General features: G+C 43.5%; 1 protein-coding gene across 3 annotated transcripts in view; it reads left to right on the top strand.

The window, feature by feature from the left end:
- The first annotated feature begins 659 nt into the window (after positions 1–659).
- GRB10 (growth factor receptor bound protein 10) overlaps positions 660–11,779 on the top strand; it is a 459,832-nt gene continuing 448,712 nt past the window's right edge. Inside the window, exon 1 of one of the 3 annotated variants that reach the window (XM_033930513.1) lies at positions 660–791. The gene's annotated coding sequence lies outside the window, so the exon portion shown is untranslated. Of the gene's footprint in view, positions 792–2,574; positions 2,607–2,875; positions 2,899–11,779 lie in introns of those variants that run through there. The other 2 variants (XM_033930516.1, XM_033930517.1) reach the window with 2 other exon arrangements.

Here is an 11,779-nt window from a genome sequence, read left to right as displayed (position 1 = left end):
TTAATACCAAACTTTTTTAAACAGTGTTTAATATATGAATATAATCTTTTTCTATAGGTATAGTGTCCCTTACAACACTCCCTGGTATGCTCTCACTATACCATAGTGCCGTTTGCTTTTAATGTAATGCTAAAGATTTTAATGTTTTTGCTGCTGCTCACAATACCCCCTAAAACACCCCCTGTTATACTCTCGCTATGCAGCAGTGCTGTTTGCCTGCAATTCAAGGGCTTTAAAAATGGCTTTTAACACATACTATAATCCTTTTACATAGGCATTCCGTTTCTGCTGCTGTTCACGATACCCCCTCACATTCTTGCTATAACTTAAAAAACAAAGAAACGCGTTTTTGTTTAACATTCTATATACAGACATGTTCCCGCATTTCTTGTCGTTTCTCAAAATACCCCCTAGTATACGCCCCTTATGCAGCAATACTATTTGCCTACAATACACAAAATTCACAGATGCCGTTCCTTTTCTTCAATGTGAAAGTAAAGAAGGGCTTTCAATATGTGTATATGTGGGCTTCTTAATTAATATTTTTTTTTAAAACTTTTTTTAGTGAACACTGTAGAAACCACGGATGTGTGAGCCCAGCAAAACCTCTTCCTGTTGCCTGGGTTGGTTTTTTTTTTCTGATGACATGCTAACTTTCAGAGCTGTGGTCGTTGCTCACAGTACCCCCTTGATTATCCCCTTCAGGAAGCCTGGGCTGGCTTCAAATATACATTGGCGTCCTCAGTCTTAGTTTTGTTTTACTTTGCAGTGACCAGGAACGTGTGAGCTTGGTGAGTCCCTTAGATATATTAATATAAATCATTGCCTCGTTATTTAAAGTTTTGTTTTTTTTTAAAGAGGGGAGATTTTCAAAAAGTTTAAGAAATGAGGTATTTTTCTTGAGTACAATTCTTATTTTGGGATGTTGGTTGTTTTTTTTTTTTTTTTTTTAATAGTCATTATGGATGAGGTTAAGACCCTGCAGCCTTTCCTTAAAAATACTTACAGCCCTGTAGGTGAAATTTTCTGCAGTAGTTTTGGCAGGTCTGGTTTTAACTGATTGAGAGAATTCGAATTGTGGTTTCAGCTACAGGATAACTGCTACTACTTATTTCTATAGCGCTACTAGACGTACGCAGCGCTGTACAGTCAAAAAAATTACATTAATTTATATATATATATATATATATATATTTACATTATTTGTTCAATCGCTTGTCTAGAATGATTTATCTTTGACAGATTAGCAATGATAGTTTGTGGTCCCTTCTAGTGAAGACTTTTCAACAGTTTTGAATGGTGTATAGCAGTATCTCGGATGAGCTGCTTTTAAGCTTACTTTTTCTTAACTAGACTCTTGCATTTATAATTACTGTGTTTATTTAATGTTTTAAGTTAAAGTATGTAATGTCTTTCTTGAGGTTTGTGAAAGCATTGATTTTGCTCACATAGAAAATGAAAGTCAGCTGAAGCATATGATTTTCGTATTCTTTGTCAATTATATAGTGATGATAGGAGTTCTCTTATGGTTGGCACCTTACATGTTATACTTATTTTTACATATTTTTTCTAAATGAGATTTTCAGTTTATTCAATGTCTTTTGAAGATTATACTTTTATATTAAGTTTGCTTCCTTTTATTGCTTTTTAAAATATTTTTCTTTATAGTGTTATCTGTGTATGTGTGTGTGTATATATATATATATATATATATATGTGTGTGTGTGTGTGTGTTGTGTGTGTGTGTTTTACATTTAAATATATAAATGCAAGTTTTTAAGCTCTGCAATTATTTATATACGTTTACCTAATGAGACCCCTTGCGCAGACACTTATTGAAACATTGTTGTCAGGTCATTATATTATTAACCTGATTAATTACGTATTGATTAATATTACTATATTATTAAACAGAAACAGCAAAAGGCCATCTCCCTTTCTGTGCAACATTGTCTCGAAACAAGGAGGTGGGTTCCCCTCCCCCTTTTTTCCAAATATTTATTGAAATTTTAAATTGTTACAAAAGATTCATATGCAGCCATAGGAGCCAGCTCTGTAGGTGCTTGAATACCCCCAATATTGAGCAAATTCCCTTGTCTGCATCCAGGGATGGGTAATTTCCATTGGGATTAGCAGCCCCAATTATTTTGAAAAGTTGTGTCTTATGCTTGCAACTACAGTACAGTGAAAGTGTAGCTTATCAGCACGGGTAAAGCACTTTCTGTGAGCTGTTGCATGTGGCTCTAAGCTTCTGGTTACAGTAGGACGTACACAGAGGAAAACGTAGCTCTTGACTGGGGTTTGCGGACCACGCTTCAGCGAGTCTTGCTGCCGGCGGTAGAAACGCGCCTGTGCGGGCGTTCCCAGCACGGGGTGGAGGAGAGAGAGACGCCGGGACGGCTTTTGGGACTGGGAACAGCCGCGGACGGGTGGGTCGGAAAGCGGCTCCGAGAGTCGCGGCTGGCGGAGGGGGATCTGTAAGCCGGAAAATGCTGCGGAGGAGATCCACTTCTCTGCGCTCGGGGAAGGACAAGCTTGTCGGCATCCCCGTGCAGGTGGTGTCGGGAAGTGAGAGGGGAGGTTCCCCGGGAGAGGCGGTGGTAGAGGTAAGGAGGCTGGGCATGCGCGGTGAGGGGTGGGGATATGATGCATTGCGAGGCTGTCGCTGTGGTTTGAGCGCACGTGTGCGCGTGGACTCCTCTGTGCTTCGGGGGGGGGGGGGGGGGGGAATGGAACGTCCTAAAGGTCAGGTCATGTTTGTGTGGCGGGGGATCTAGCCTTCTCCAACTTCTCTTATCAACGCCTCACCTTAAGCTTGCACTGGGGCGGAGGACGGAGAAGTGGACGGGCTGCTGACCTCTTCGATCCTCCTGCCCTGAGAGAGAAAGGGGGAGAGAGGTAAACTGCGGCTGCCCTGTGCATACACCCGGACTCGTGTGCGCACAACGCAGCACGAGCTTTCACTTGATGCCCTAAAACAGGGGGGTAGGCAATTCCGGTCCTCGAGAGGCGGAGCCAGGTCAGGTTTTCAGGATATCCACAATAAATAGGCATGAGATAAATTTGCATCTCAAGGAGGCAGTGCATGCAAATCCATCTCATACATATTCATAGTGGATATCGTAAAAACCTGACCTGGCTCCTGATCTCCAGGACCGGAATTGCCTACCCCTGCCCTAAAAGAACGTGAATCAGCTTCAGCCTCCTGTGGCGTGGAGAGGCTGGGGCTCGGCCTGCTGATGTCTAGCTTCCTCCCCGGGGCCCAAGACTTGTAAAATGAGGCTTGGATAAGGTGTCATCAGAGGGAGGTGCAACTCTTTTTACGGTTCACTCCCCCCCCCCCCCCTCATCTTTCTGCCACTTAAAATTTCGAGGGCTTTAAGCTGCCTCTTTTTTTTTTTTTTTTTTTTGCTTTGTATCCTGCCATCATTGTACCAGATTGTAAGTTGTGGGTCCTGTTAACGATTTGACTCTTGGATTTTGTTAAAACATAGAATCATTCCTGTAAGGTAACTTGTGCACTGAGTTTGTTTTGTGTCCTTGGACTTGGGAGTGTTTAAGTGATTTGTGAGTTAGTGAAAGGCAAATTGCTTTTTAACAAAACTGACAGGTCTGTGGCATTAGGTGCTTGTGATCCTTTGTGTTTAAAGTTTAGGCTTGTATTAATACTAGTGTTGGATTTATGCAGTTATAAAATGTGCTATTTTCTGTACGTTGGGCATTTTGGGCCAGATTCTATAAACGGTGTCTAACTTAATTGGCAAAATAACCTTATTTAATAGCCTCAATAATTAGAAAAAAATGTATTTGGGCAATTGGTGCTTATCTGAGTCTATAAAAGAAAGGTGCCTATTGCATGACACTTAGCAGTACCTGACATCTAGGTGGGTGTTTCTTTGGGCAGAGTGTGACTTAGCACACTAAGCAAACTCTGGAAATGTAGGCTTTTAAAACCTTCTCCTTCATTTTCGGCGCCCAAATTTCTACATAGTTGCTACTACCATGTATCTCCAAAAATAAGCCCTAGTATGATTTTTTAAAATGAACTCCTAATATAAACCCTATCCTGAAAATAAGCCCTAGTTAAGATTGACCCCTGAAGCCCCCCATGAATGTCCCTGATACTCCCCGACTCCATCCCTGACACTAGTGCTGCCTGATTCGCCGGCAGCAGCACTTTCTCCCAGCCCCTTGTGCATCATCTTTCTATTCCTCCCTCCCATCCACTAGTGCAGCAGAACCCCGCGACCCTCCCACCATGAGACCAACACCTCTGCTCCGAGGCCTCCAAAAACTGCAGTGCCGGCAGCACTCTGAACAGGTTGCCTCGCCTGATGACATCATCAGTGATGCAGCAGTGGGAAGACCCTGGCACAGCTGCAGTTTTTGGAGCGGAGGTATGATAGTCTCACGGTGGGAGGGTTGGCGGGGTTCTGCTGCACAGGGGGGTGGGAGGGAGGGATAGAAAGATGCTCCATATGGGGGAGGGGGGATAGAAAGCAAAAAGGAAGAATTGGGGTGGAGGAGAGGAAGGGAGAAATTATTGTACGTGAAAAAAAATAAGCCATCTCCGAAAATAAGCCCTAGTGCGTTTTTTTGGACCCAAAATGAATATAAGACTGTCTTATATTCGGGGAAACACGGTAGGTGCAATTCTGTAAACCATTCCTAAGCGTGACTGAGATGCAGATGACGCCGTTTACAGAATCCAGGAGCTTATTTTCTCAAAAATACAGATACAGACTTTTGATAAAAAGGGTGGGGGGGAGGAGGGGCAAGAATCAGTTGATGGGAAGTCAACCTCTGAATCTATTAACTTGGTCTACACAGAACCCTCTTTTATCTTGAAATGACATTAGCTTTTCTTTATTATGCGTATATTAAACACACACACATATCCCAGTGGTTTAACATATTTGCTCTTTTGATGCATTAAAATGCAGTATAAAGAATTCCCCAACAACTGACACTTTATTTTAGCTAGGCTATACCTATGTTCAAGTTGTTTAAACCAAAGGGGATGAGACTGCATGCTTAAATATTAAGGGCTCCGTTTACTAAGGTATGCTAGCGTTTTTAGTGCGCACACAAGATTAATGTGCTAGCTGAAAAATTACCGCCTGCTTAAAAGGAGGCAGTAGCAGCTAGCGCGCGGGGCATTGTAGCATGCGCTAAGTGTGAGCTAAAACCACTAGCGCGCCTTTGTAAAAGGAGCCCCAATTTGGTGACAGGTGCTTTGAATTATTTTCATGAGACTGAGGGGAAAATTGCCTATGCAGTTGTCCGTACGTAACTTTGCCTGCAGAACAAATATATATACTCTCTTTGATGGTGTCAGGTCAAAAGCGTGCTGGGACAAAGGCGCGCCCAGACAATTGAGCGCAGCGCGGAGGCACGCACCACTCTAAATTACTGTTTTTAGGGCTCCGACAGTAGGGCGTGGGGGGTAACCCTCCTACTTTACTTAATAGACATCGCGTCGCGTTGTGGGGGTGTTGTGGGGGGTTTGGGGGGTTGTAACCCCCCACATTTTACTGAAAACTTCACTTTTTCCCTGTTTTTAGGGAAAAAAGTTAAGTTTACAGTAAAATGTGGAGGGTTACAACCCCCCATAACGCCGGCGCGATGTCTATTAAGTAAAGTGGGGGTTCCCCCCACGCCCCCGTCGGAGCCCTAAAAACAGTAATTTAGAGCGGCGTGCGCCTCCGCGCTGCGCTCAATTGTCCGGGCGCGCCTTTGTCTTTCGCGCTGTTGTCTATGAACTCTCTTTGATACACTGCCTAATTGTGGCACAGATGCATCAAGATAGTGTACAGCCTAATCATAACAAAAAATGGAACAAAAAAAAAAAATACAGGAAAAAATGTGAAACAATAAAGGAGAAAAATGAAAGGACACAAAAAACATTATTCGAGATAAAGTGATACAGCAGAACAAAAGATAAAGAACCCCCTCATAAGACAAAATCACGGAAAGAATTGGTCAACAACTGGAAAAAGACACTTCAAATAACCAAGGTTTAAGATGCATTTTGAATGAAAGTAAGAGCGCTCTTCATTTAAATATGCCGGTAAGGAATTCTAGGGCATGGGAACTAAACAAGAAAAACAGGCCTGACCGGAGTAGTCAAGCCTTAATACCTTTAAAAAAGAGCAGACCGAAAGTTTACCTTGAGACTGTCTTAAGGACTTGCACAGGGGTAATAGAAAACGTCCAAATGCCCTCTGTTGTGTCCCCTCCAATAAAAGGGGTTGCCACTTTTGCTATCTATCACACAAACTTAGCCACTGGATATGTTGCTCCTCAGAGTACCAGAGCTGTGGTGTCAGGGCAGGAGGAAGAGATGAGGGTATTCAAGAGCTAATGGACCGAGTTCTAGGTGGTGGTCATATAGTCATTGTTAAGTGTTCAGTTACACAGCATGACATTTCTACAGGTTGCTTTTCATATATACTGGGTGTCCAACCTACGGCCCCGTGAAGTATTTTGTGCGGCCCCGGTCGAGGGCGATGCAGTGTTTTCCTCTGCTGCCTCCGGGTGTTTACTCTCTTGCCGGCTCCCTCCTCTGTCTTGCTGCAGCGTTTGTGCAGCCCCAGAAAAATTTTTTCAGCCAATGCGGCCCAGGGAAGCCAAAAGGTTGGACACCCCAAGGCTTTAGCACTTATTTTTTTTAGTGGATTTTCCACTGCCAGTTCTCAAAGTGTGCTGGATTCAACTGATTAAAATGTGCTTAGCTGTTCTGAATTCCTTTTAAGAAACCGCATTTGTAAGCATGTACCCTGCAAATTCTCCTTTAAAATGCGTGAGGGGGAGGGGAGCACAAATTGTTTGTCAAGAGAGCTGTAGTGAGTTTGGAGTTCGTTTTGATAGCTGAACAAATATGTTTTAATGGCGATCAAGGCCAGATTTAGGCTATTTTGGTCCCTAAGGTGTAACATTTAAGAGGATCTCTTCAGTTTTAAGTAGGAAGTAAGTTTTTAGGTTTGATAGTTTTCCACACTAGTAGAGCATGAGGTCCTAAACTTGTCCAGTTTATAAAAAAAAATCTCTCTCTGATTGTGGGCCTAGTTAAAGGGTGTGTGTCCTGTTGTATAGTGGAGAGTCCTGAGGCAGTACATTGAAGTTTCTGCTTTATTGTTCAAAACCTTGTACCAGGAACGGAACTGACTGCAATTTGAAGAAATAACATACAGTATTTTGTTTTCATATTTTCTGGGATCACCCTTTCTAATGTCTGGCTTGGGGGTACATTTAAATTTATTTTCCTGGTTAGAGCAGGCAGATTTGGCTTAAACATGTTCTGGTTTTTATGACTATAGTGTTTTGAAGAGAGAGAGTTGGCAAGCATTGATGGACCTTAATTTGGTTATAAAACATTTATAGGCTGGGCAGACTTACATGAGCAGAGATGGAATATTTTTAAAGGGAAATGCAGCAGTGGGTGTGGGCTTAAATCCCTGCAGACTTCCTTAATGAGCGAAAAAATCGGAGAGGCATTGATGTCCTGAAACTGTAAGTTCTGCAAGTTGTATTTTGGTGGAATCTCTTTTTGCATCTAGAGGCAAAAAAAGCATTTCTGACCCTTACTTTGATAACAGGATACTTTGATAACAGGAGGTGGGAGGAGTGTCCTCCCCCCTGCCCCCCACAACCAGTGCTTTGCTGCCCAGTGGCTTTTAAAAGAAAGCAAGCAAACAGGCAATTCTGAGCAGGGACCATCTATTAAATGTCAATATGTACAGTGCTATATAAATGATAAATAGGGTTAGTAGTTGATCTTGATACAACTGCTAGGGGGCATTGGCCTTTATTTTGAATCTGGCACAGTTCCAGGATAGCGATGGAGGGTGCTGTTCCTGCACTGGGCCTCTAGACTACTGGGTCAACCCCTGGGTAAGTCCTATGTGTGGGAAAAGATCAGGTGAGGCTTTCTATGTTGTGGATGAAAATGGGACCCTTTGAATTATTCTGCTACAGTAGGATTTTTTTTTCACTAGACTGGCATTGCATTACATCCTTTGGCCCCACACTATCTGACAAAGTATGTTAATGTGAATATAGGAAAGATGCTTACACCCTTGCCGAGTAGGCTTTGCATTTAATGCACTTTGGTGGTTAAGGTAGGGTAAGTGCAAGAACTCGTATGTTATATTTGCAATGTAAATCATATGCAGTAATTGTGTGGGTTTTTTTGGGGTTTTTTTTTTGCATGAAGGGAAAAGGGTTAGAAATTGCTTTAATCAGCATGTTTTTCAAAAGACTTTTTTGATGCAACCTCTAGGGGCATGCACTTTAAAAAAATTTTGATCTTTGGCTGCAAAATTGCTGCTGTGTGCTAACTAACAATGCATTGTATTTGATTCTGTTGAATGAATTTGGAGTTCTCTAGCTGTGTCGTTCTGCTGGCTGTCCAAGAAGTATAGTCACCAGTTGCAGTCCCGTGGACAATGACAGGTAGTGGCAGTAAATCTTCAGAAATAACTCTATCTTGAGTTGGTTTCAAAATCTGTTAAACCATTGATGTTAAAAGGCTTACTTACCTTGATTGATCTCCTCACTCGATGTAATGGGATGGCCAGATAGACTGTCTTGGTCTTTATGTTCCACCATCTGTTACTTATTAACTTTATCCCAATCCCTCCCCCCCCAACTGTCCTTTGAGCATAAGGTTCATGGAGTCCCTTTTCAAACTTGGCTAAAATAGAATCTTATTTAATCAGAAGGTGGTGCTGTAAATCTAAGGTTTCGTAATGCTGAATGAGTGACTGGTTCTCTTCTACTTTAAGTATGACACTTTGCAAAGTTTTCATTTGTGTAATGAAGGTCCGGTTTGTGTTCACTTCAGTTTCTGGGGATCTTATCATAGGGTGTTACCTAAATGCAAAATAAACAAAACAGTTCTCAAGTAAAGCAATGAGGGAAAAGTTGGTGACACTGTTTCTCCCCACTTCCTCGGAAACTTAACACATCAGTGACCCGGCTTCTAAGCTAAGTGTCCTCAAATCCAGTCCTCGAAGCTCTCGGCCCCAGCCTGGTTTCCAGGATTTCCACAATCTGTACGAGATGTTTTGCATGCAATGGAAGCAGTGAATGCAAATACAAGCTCTCAAATTAATTGCTGAAATCTTGAAACCCAGGCCTGATTGTGAACCTCGAGGACTGGATTTGAGGACCCTTGTTCTAAGCGTTCTCCTCCACTCTTTAAGGTAGGGAGGAAGCAACAGCACTGTTTTGACTGGGATTGAATAGTAGTATCAGGTGTTGGCTAGGTTTCTGGTCACTTGATTTATGATACTTGTGGAGGAATTCTATTTATAGATTTAAAATTCTGCAAAAAGTTTGCGAGGGGGGGCGGGTGAATGCTGAAAGTTGGCCCGAATATAAACCAGGACCCCCCCATTTTTGGGTCAAATTTTGGTACTGGTATATGCTGTCTTTCAAGTGGAGCTTCCCAACCTGTTTTATGGCTCATTTTATTCCCTGCACTGGACTTTCGGCTCAGACTTCATTGGATTCTATCTCCTGGTCTTTGAGGTGCAGTGTATCCCCATTAGTGATCCATTCCTCAATGGTGGGTATGTTGTTTACCTGTTGATAGTGCTTCCTTCATGCTTGTCCTGGGGGTTCCTTTCTGGTCTAAGTTTGGGTTTTACAGCCCTTCCTTTTGAGGACTTTGTGACAATGTATAGCTCAGACATTATGAGGTGGGATTTCCTCTGGCTTGGGGGGTTGACCTGCAGTCCTCTTCTCTGCTGTTTTGGCCTGGGCATTCTCTCTGCTGGCCTTTAGTTTACCTTACACGAGGTGGCAGGGTCTTGGTTTAGCTTATATTGCCCCTTACTTCAATGCTAGCTGGCACCCTGGCATCCTATGGGTCATTGGTTTTCCTATTTTCTGTTTATTGTCCTGCCCTTCTGAATTTTGCTACAATCACTCATGTCTCTGAATTCCTCTGCTGTTGATGACAAGAAAGGTACAATTATGTCTTACCTTAGGGGTGCACAACTTTGTCCCTCGCCAGGCCAGGTTTTCAGGATTTCCCAAATGAATATACATGAGATCAATATGTATACAGTGGAAGCAGTTAGGGCAAATAGATCTCTTGCAAATTCACTAGGGAAATCCTGAAAACCCAACTGGATTACGGCCCTCAAGGGTCGGAGTTGTGCACCCCTGACTTACCTGATAATTTTCTTTTTTTTAGTCACAGCAGATAAACTCAGAGTCCCACTCTTTGGGTTGTTTGGTTTTTCTTTTCTTCCTTAGGTGTATGACTTTTAGTGGCATTTAATTGGATTGGTTGTCAGCTTAATTTCTACATTGTGAGGAGGGAGTTATGTCTTTTTGTTCATTGAAATTTGGTATTCCACAATTTACAACAGATTAATGCAACTTACAAAACACAATAAAATAGGTTAAAACAAGAAAAGAACACCATTATCAATAGGAAAGACCAAATCTAAATATTGAGGAGAGACCCCCCCAAAAAACAAAACATAACAAACAAAAACTTCAAAACACCTTTTTGCTGTGGTCTCGTGAATACAGTCTTCTCATGTCCACTGACAATCTAAAAATTACTTCAAATTAAATGCCAAATTGAAAAAAATGAGTTTTCAATTTAAACTTAAATTTTGGAAATGAAAATTCACTTCGAATAACTTATGGAAGGTCGTTCCATAAGAGTGATAAAAAGCAGAATTACGAGTCGATTCAACTAACCATAATGTACTGTATTTTTCGCTCCATAAGACGGATCTAACCATAAGACGCACCCTAGATTTATAGGAGGAAAACAAGAAATAAACCATTCTGAACCAAATTCTCCCTGCTAAGCTCTGCACCCTGTCCCCTCTCCCTGCCAGGCCCTGTACCCTGCCCCCCTTTGGTGGTCTAGTGATAGGCTGGGACAGGACAGGCAGGCCTAGTGGCTGGCAGGCAGGTAGGGACAGGGCACAGGGCAGGCAGGCCTAGTGGCAGGCAGTTAGGGACAGGGCAGGCAAGCCTCCCCTCTCCCAGGTAGCCCTCCCCAGGCAGGCAGGAGAACTTGCCCTCCCCAGGCAGGTTTTCCCCCAGGCAAGCCGTCCTACCCCCTCACAGGTAGCACCCCCAGGCAGGCAGGCCTCCCCGCAGGCAGGCAGGCCCGACCTCACCCTCCTTTTTTATTTCGGTCAGCAGGCAGGCCCCCACCCCCGTACCTATTTTTAATTAGGCAGGGCAGCTCCTGGCCTCCCTCCCCCCCTCCATTACTTTTTTAAAAATTCCGAGGCCCTCCTTCACTGGACAAGGCTGCCAGGAGCACTGACAGCTGATGTGGATTCCTCAGAGTTTTCTTCCCTTGTGACAGAGCGGCGCACAAGGCTGCCGGCCTGGTCCCGCGCCACTTCCTGTGAGAACTCTCCTATTAAGAACTCTCGCGGGAAGCAGCACATGACCAGGCTGGCAGCCTTGTGCGCCGCTCTGCCGCAAGGGAAGAAAACTCAGAGAAAACCACGTCAGCTGTCAGTGCTCCAGGCAGCCGTGTCCATCGAGGGAGGGCCTCGGAATTTAACAAAGGTAACGGGGGGGGGGGGAGGGATGCCGGGAGCTGCCCGGCCTAATTAAAAATAGATTCCGGGGGGAGGAGGGGGGCTGCCTCGTCAGCCGCATCAGCTGTCGGTGCTGCAGGTAGCCGTGTCTAGCGAGGGAGGGCCTCAGAATTTACAAAAAGGTAACGGGAGGGGGTGGAAAAAGTGCATCTTATGGAGTGAAAAATACGGTACTTGTTCGAGTATATGGA

The sequence above is a fragment of the Geotrypetes seraphini genome, chromosome 2 (assembly GCF_902459505.1).
Source record: "Geotrypetes seraphini chromosome 2, aGeoSer1.1, whole genome shotgun sequence".
Lineage (NCBI taxonomy): Eukaryota > Metazoa > Chordata > Amphibia > Gymnophiona > Dermophiidae > Geotrypetes > Geotrypetes seraphini.
Note: the sequence above shows the minus strand (reverse complement) of the source record. Positions and strands in the feature narration are given on the sequence as shown.